The sequence below is a fragment of the Ailuropoda melanoleuca genome, chromosome X (genome assembly GCF_002007445.2).
Source record: "Ailuropoda melanoleuca isolate Jingjing chromosome X, ASM200744v2, whole genome shotgun sequence".
In the NCBI taxonomy this organism is placed as follows: domain Eukaryota; kingdom Metazoa; phylum Chordata; class Mammalia; order Carnivora; family Ursidae; genus Ailuropoda; species Ailuropoda melanoleuca.
The window spans coordinates 46,595,329-46,601,986 of NC_048238.1; the positions used below are offsets into that span (position 1 = coordinate 46,595,329).

Genomic DNA, 6,658 nt, shown 5'->3' on the forward strand with positions numbered 1-6,658 from the left:
GCTCCCTTCTCAGCCTGCTGTCTCAAGCTTGCGGGTCCGAGGTCTGTTCGCTCCCCCTTGTAGGTGGCTACCGCTTCCCGGCGCCCTGACACTGCGTCTCCCTCCCCCTTCTGTTTAGCTTCGGATATCTGTGCGCGGTTTCACGGCTCCCCGCTTCGTACCTCGATACTCAGCGCTGGAGATGTTCATTTGTAGAGATCCAGATGTATCTTCCTGCGTCTCAGGCTGATTCCGTGGATATTCCTGCTGGTCCTGGTACCTATCCAGCTCAACTCAGGGGACCGGCTGAAAAAGGGGTCCCCTACTCCTCCGCCATCTTAACCTCCTCCTCCGAGGTTCTGCATTTCTAACAAGGTCTCAGGTGATGCCTGGACTGCTGGTGCATGAACTACATTTTGAGTAGCAAGAGGTAGAGTTTCCATTACACAGCTTCTTGGCCAAATAAAACTAGGGTAGAATGTCTCCTAAAGAGCCTCAGTTGATGAGGCTTTTCTCTCATCAATCTGAAAAGAAGACCTAGCTCTGGGAACTATAAAAGGTTAGAAGATTTTATTACCTGGCTTTTTCTACCTACTGCACCAACATCTGAGATGTTGTATTGTGTTATTTTATAACCTCCATGTATTCTTCGAAGGCTTGAGACATAGGTGTGGTGGGTATCTACAAATGAAATTCAATAAGCTTAAATATATTGTTCTGTTGTAAATCAACATCTTAAAGCAGTGGCATTCAAAAATTTTGCCTCATGTACCCATTAGAAATAATCTGAAATATTAATACACTCACTTGCATGTTTTGGGATAGAATCAAAATGTTTTCATTACAGGGGCACCTGGATGGCTCATTCGATTAAATGTCCAACTATTGACTTTGGCTCAGGTCATGATTTCAGGGTCCTGGGTTTGAGTTCTGCATCGAGCTCCCCATTTAGCAGGAAGTCTGCTTGTCTCCCTCTCCTTTTGCCCCTCTCCGTGCTCACGCTATCTCTCTCTCTCTTAAATAAATCTTTTAAAAAATGTTTTCATTACAAGTTTGTATACTTAGAGAGATGTACTTACCTTTGTACTGTTAATCCTGAAATTTTCAAATGAGGTTATATCACTTTTTAAAATGGATGCAACTAATAAAAATACCACACCTATTTGATATCTACCATCATCCATTCAAAAAATCAATGCATGGGGCGCTCAGGTGGCTCACTCATTAAGCGTCTGCCTTCAGCTCAGGGCGTTATCCCAGGGTCCTGGGATTGAGCCCCACATTGGGCTCCCTGCTGGGAGCCTGCTTCTTTCTCTCCCACTTCCCCTGCTTGTGTTCCCTCTCTCGCTGGCTGTCTCTCTCTCTGTCAAATAAATAAATAAAATCTTAAAAAAATAAATAAAAAATAAAAAATTAATGCAGAAAATATTTATCTATTGGAAATAATTATTTTTTGAATTTGAATTTCTGTCCTACATTTGTCACAGAAGTTTATCCTAATGTAATATGTTTATGCCTGAACGTTTTCTTCATTCATACTTCTTTGAAACAAAACACACATATTGCAATTGAAAGTTTTCAAAGTGCCTCATCATCACAAAGCACTAACAGGGGAATGGGCGAATAACCATGGCTCTCCAGGCGGCCTGATGATCACACCATGTGGAAGTGCAAGCAGGCAAAGGCCCAGCACATCAACTCGGAGGAGGACCAGGGTGAGCAGTAGCTGTAGCAGCCTGCCTTGGAGTTTGCAGAGGCACCAGCAGCGGGTGAGCTGGGTGCTTCAATGAACCACCCAGGGAATGGCAATGAAGCTAACAGGGATGGACTGGCAGCAAAGAGGACTCATCGGGAGGAGACTCACATCTGTGAAAAATGATGTGCAGAGTTCTTCAGCTTCTCTGAGTTCTTAGAACATAAGAAAAATTTCACTAAAATTCCACCTGTCTTCATCATGAACAACAGTGAGGAGCCAGTGCCTTCAGAAGACTTCTCTGGGGCTGTGCTGAGCCACCAGCCATGCAGTCCAAGCAGTAAGGTTGGTCACAGGGAGGATGGCAGCAGCTTGGCAGAGATGAAGGAGAAGATGGGTGCCGAGTCTGTCGTGTACTTGAAGACAAAGACCAACCTGCCTTCCACATCCCAGGACATAAGCTATTCACCCAAAGGCAAAGTGGCCAACACTAACGTCACTCTTCAAGCACTGCGGAACACCAAGGTGGCGGTGAATCAGTGGAGCACAGATGCTCTGCCAGCCCCCTTGACCCACGCCAGCAGCATCCCCTGGGTCCTCGAGCAGATCCTGTGCCTGCAGCAGCAGTAGCTGCAGCAGATCCAGCTCACCGAGCTGATCCACGTTCAGGTGAACATGTGGGCTTCCCATGCCCTCCACTCCAGTATGGCTGGAGTGGACCCCCGCAAGACCTTGGGCAACAACATGTCCCAGCAGGTCTCAGCCAGAAAGCCGGAAGCCAGGGCCTGTCTCAGCCAGAAAGCCGGAAGCCAGGGCCTGTCTCTGGACGCCTTGAAACAAGCCAAGCTACCTCATGCAAACATCCCTTCCACACCAGCTCCATGTCCCAGGGGCTGACGCCCTTCAGCTTGAAGCCGGTTGGGACAAAGGCATGTTCCCACCTTCCCGGTGATTTGCTACCTCAGACCCCAGGCTTTATGCTCTTCCAGAGTCCTTTCTCCACTGTGGCGTTCAAACCGTCTAAGAAAGGGAAAGGGAAGTCACCAAATGTGTCCCTGGTGGAGGTCAAACCCAAAGAAGAGACCATCCTCTGCAAGCACAAGTGTAAGTACTGTAGTAAGATTTTTGGGACTGATAGCTCCCTGTAGATCCACCTCCACTCCCATTCTGGAGAGACTCTTCATGTGCTCTGTCTGTGGCCACTGGTTCAGCACCAAGGGCAACCTCAAGGTCCACTTTCATCTACAGCCTCAGGTGAAGTCAAACCCCCAGCTCTTTGCCAAGTTCCACAGCAAAATGGTGACAGGGAGTGGCATTCCCTATGCACTCCCTGTACCTGTCCCCATAGAAGAATTTAGTCTCTCTTTGGATAGCAAACCTGTGCTTGTAACAGGGACCCCCAACATAGGGCTACCTCAAGATCTCTCTTCAGGGACTAATCCCAAGGACCTCATGGACAGCCCACTGCCCAATGACCTACAGCACCAGCCTTCTCCAGAAAGTGAGGATGGATCCTTACTATCTGGGGTGAGCCCAAACCACAATTTCCCAAGGGTTGCTGGCTTCCAAGGAAGTGGAACACCTGAGCTGGGGTCAGAGACCCTGAAATTGCAGCAGCTGGTGGAGAACATCGACAAGGTCACCACTGACTACAATGAATGTCCCATTTGTCACTGGGTCTTAAGCTGCCAAAACTCCCTCAAAATGCATTGCCGCACCCACACCAGGGAGAGACCATTCCAGTGTAAGACCTACAGTCGAGCCTTCTTCACTGAGGGAAACTTGAAGACGGGGTCCACCAAACCAACACGTCCAAAAAGAAGCAGCATTTGTGCTCCATCTGCCAGAAGTTTACCAACAGGGTCCTGCCGCAGCAACATATCCAGATGCACATGGGTGGCCAGATTTCCAACACACCTCCGCCTGAGAATCCCTGTGACTTTACGGGTCTCAAGTCCATGATGGTCCGTGAAAATGGCAACGCAGGGGCTGTCTGTCACAATGATGTTATTGAAAGCATCAATGTCGATGAGGTCGGCTCCAGGATGCCCCTAGTAGCTCCTTGAAGGTCCCCGTGCCTCTTCCCAGGGTCTACTTGGCATTACCCACGCTTGCGTTCGCGGTGATGGCGTTCCTAGATACCCTGGGGAAGGTGGGTCCTGCTCCTCTTGAACTGTAGGAGCAGAGTGGCAGAAAAAACGGTTCGGTGGAGAATGATGGCTTGACCAAAGACTCGTTGTCCTCGGTGATGGGAGATGAGGAGTACCAGAGCCGAAGTCCAGATGTCCTGGAGACTGCGTCTTTCCAGGCACTGTCCCCAGCCAATAGCCAGGCAGAAAGCATCAAGTCCAGATCTTCCAATGCTGGTGGCAAAGCAGACAGCTCTGAGAACAGCCGCACTGAGATGGAAGGTCGTAGTAGTCTGCTGTCAACATTGATCCGAGCCCAGCCAACCTATGTCAAAGTTGAAGCCCCTGGTGCATTTGTTGGACCTGTGACTATGTCCCCAGGCATGACACCTTTGTTAGTGGCCCAGCCAAGCTGACAGGCCAAACAACAGGCTACACATTGTATGGGAAGAACTTCTCCTCTGTGAGCACTCTTCAGATTCACAAGTGGACTCATACTGGGGAAAAGCCTTTCATGTGTAACATATGTGGGCAAGCTTTTACCACCAAAGGCAACTTGAAGGCCCACTATATGACCCATGAGGCCAACAATAGCTCAGCATGCCATGGGAGGAAGCTGGCCATTGAGAACACTATGGCTCTGTTAGGAACTGATGGGAAGAGAGTGAGTCCCTGAGATACTCCCCAAGGAGATCCTGAACACCAGTTCCCTCACTTCCGTGAAGAAAATAAGATTGCAGTCAGCTAAGCTCGAGGAGAACCCTTGTTGAAGGAGAAATGCAGGCAGAATGACCTCTCTAGAACTGTACTTTTCTTTTTCTTTTTTCCTTTATAGTAGAACCCATCTCTTCCTGTTTGTTTTCTTACTGATGCACAAATGATGTTTACAGTTGTGATCACAACCTCAGGCAAGTCCTATAATCAGATGTTGTTATGTTGCTTTGCCTAAAAAAGAAGGGGGGGTCCCCTGGGTGGCTCACTCGGTTAAGCGTCTGCCTTCAGCTCAGGCCATGACCCCAGGGTCCTGGAATGGAGCCCACATCGGGCTCCTTGCTTAGCAGGGAGCCTGCTTCTCCCTCTGCCTGCTGCTCCCTCTGCTTGTGCTCTCTCTGTGTCAAATAAATAAAATCTTAAAAAAAAAAGAAAAGAAAGAAAAAAATTGGAAAAAGAAAATAAAACAAGAAAGAAAATACATACTAAAACAAATATGGACTAGAATTTTTTTCTTTAATTTTGGAAAGAAGTGGGTCTTGCAAAGTTGCTTTGTTACTTGCAACAAATGAGATACATAAACCCTTGTACAACTGGGGATAATTAAAGACTATTCCCCTATTTCAAGTTGGAACTTACTGAACTACAGTGGAAAAGACAGCTGTTAGCCTAATTGGTGGGAGGTACTGTATACTTCCCTGATGACTGTTATGTGGGTACATGGACAAAATCTGGCATCTGTTTAGAGACCTGTTTTGTATGACCCCCAAACTTGCAGTCATCTTTTCTTTTCTTTCTTCTTTTTTTTCTGAATGTACTTTTTAAAAAATTTTATTTTGTTTATTTATTTTATTGTTATGTTAGTCACCATACAGAATGTACTTTTTTTAAAACTAAGGTTGTAGAATTACAAAATTCCTTCAATCTTGGAATCTTAGGTAGAATGTCCTCAAATGGACTGAGTTTAGTCCTCAGGGAGGCAATGTGTGTTGCTGTTTATTTAAATACAGTTCAGCTGGAGCCCCAGGCGTGCCAATGTACTCCCTATGCTTTCCAAATGCCTCCTTCCTGAGCCATCAGGAGAGGTGGGCACCTGAGCAGGGACCCTCAGGTGACTTAATTTGGTTCGCCAATGCCTACTAGATTGAAGAACTGGGTTTTCATTCTTGAAGGAACTCACGGAAGGGCACGTTTCTCACAGGGTTCCATACTAATTTTTACAAAAATGTCCTTAGTGCAGCTTATGCCAAATTATTATGAAAATTGTTCTTGGGTGTCTCATGAAGGCTATGAAGTTGGAAAAGACAAGTCATAGGTGTGAAAGCTTTAATTTATCTACCTCATTTATATTTTATTTTTGTAGCCGTAGCATCTGTTTTCCTATTTTATGACTGCTGAAGTGTTCTGACGACCTGTCTTAAACCTGAGTTGATGTGTGGTGGGAGCAGTTGTACCTTTAAAATATTCTCGTGATTCTTTTTTTTTTTTCTAAACTCTCCCCTTTTTGTATATGTAATGCTGAAACATGCTGTAATGCTTTAACAAGGAAGGAGAAAGAAAGAACTTAATTTCTGAGTGGAGAAGTCTCCCTCTTCGTGGAAAAGTAGATCAAGACTTATCAAAATGTCGTCTGTGTTATTGCACCTGACTTTAGGATCCAAAAAAAAAATTTTTTTTGCCACGTTGTGCTTTTCCTCCTGGAATTGTAAATTGAGCACAATGCTAGTACCTGCTTACAATGTGAAGTGGCTATTGTTACAGAGAACACACTCGAGCTTTTCTCACTGTTAAGCAAATAATGCCCTTGAGAATGTATGATGTGTGGAGAAACCCCTGTAGCTTTACCTGCTGAAGCTATCTGTCTTGTTGGAGAATAAATTTTGGATGTGTTCTTTTTTCTCCCCCCCAAAAAAGAGCACTAACAGTTAATTTTTTTCTTATGGATTGAGTTATTACAATTATTATTGGTATGCAAAAGCTTGTAATGGTATAAATATATTATAATTATAAATATATATTTTGAAACATAAAAAAGTAAAATTTAGCGGCAATGCATCTTTTTTGAAAGATTTTATTTATTTATTTGAGAGAGAGACAGAGAGAGATAACAAGAGCGGGGTTTGGAGGGTTCAGATGGAGGAAGAGT

The 6,658-nt window shown here is 45.4% G+C and overlaps 1 pseudogene; it reads left to right on the forward strand.

Moving 5' to 3' along the window:
• The first annotated feature begins 1,639 nt into the window (after nt 1–1,639).
• Nucleotides 1,640–4,571, forward strand: LOC100479393 (annotated as a pseudogene).
• The last annotated feature ends 2,087 nt before the right edge of the window (nt 4,572–6,658 follow it).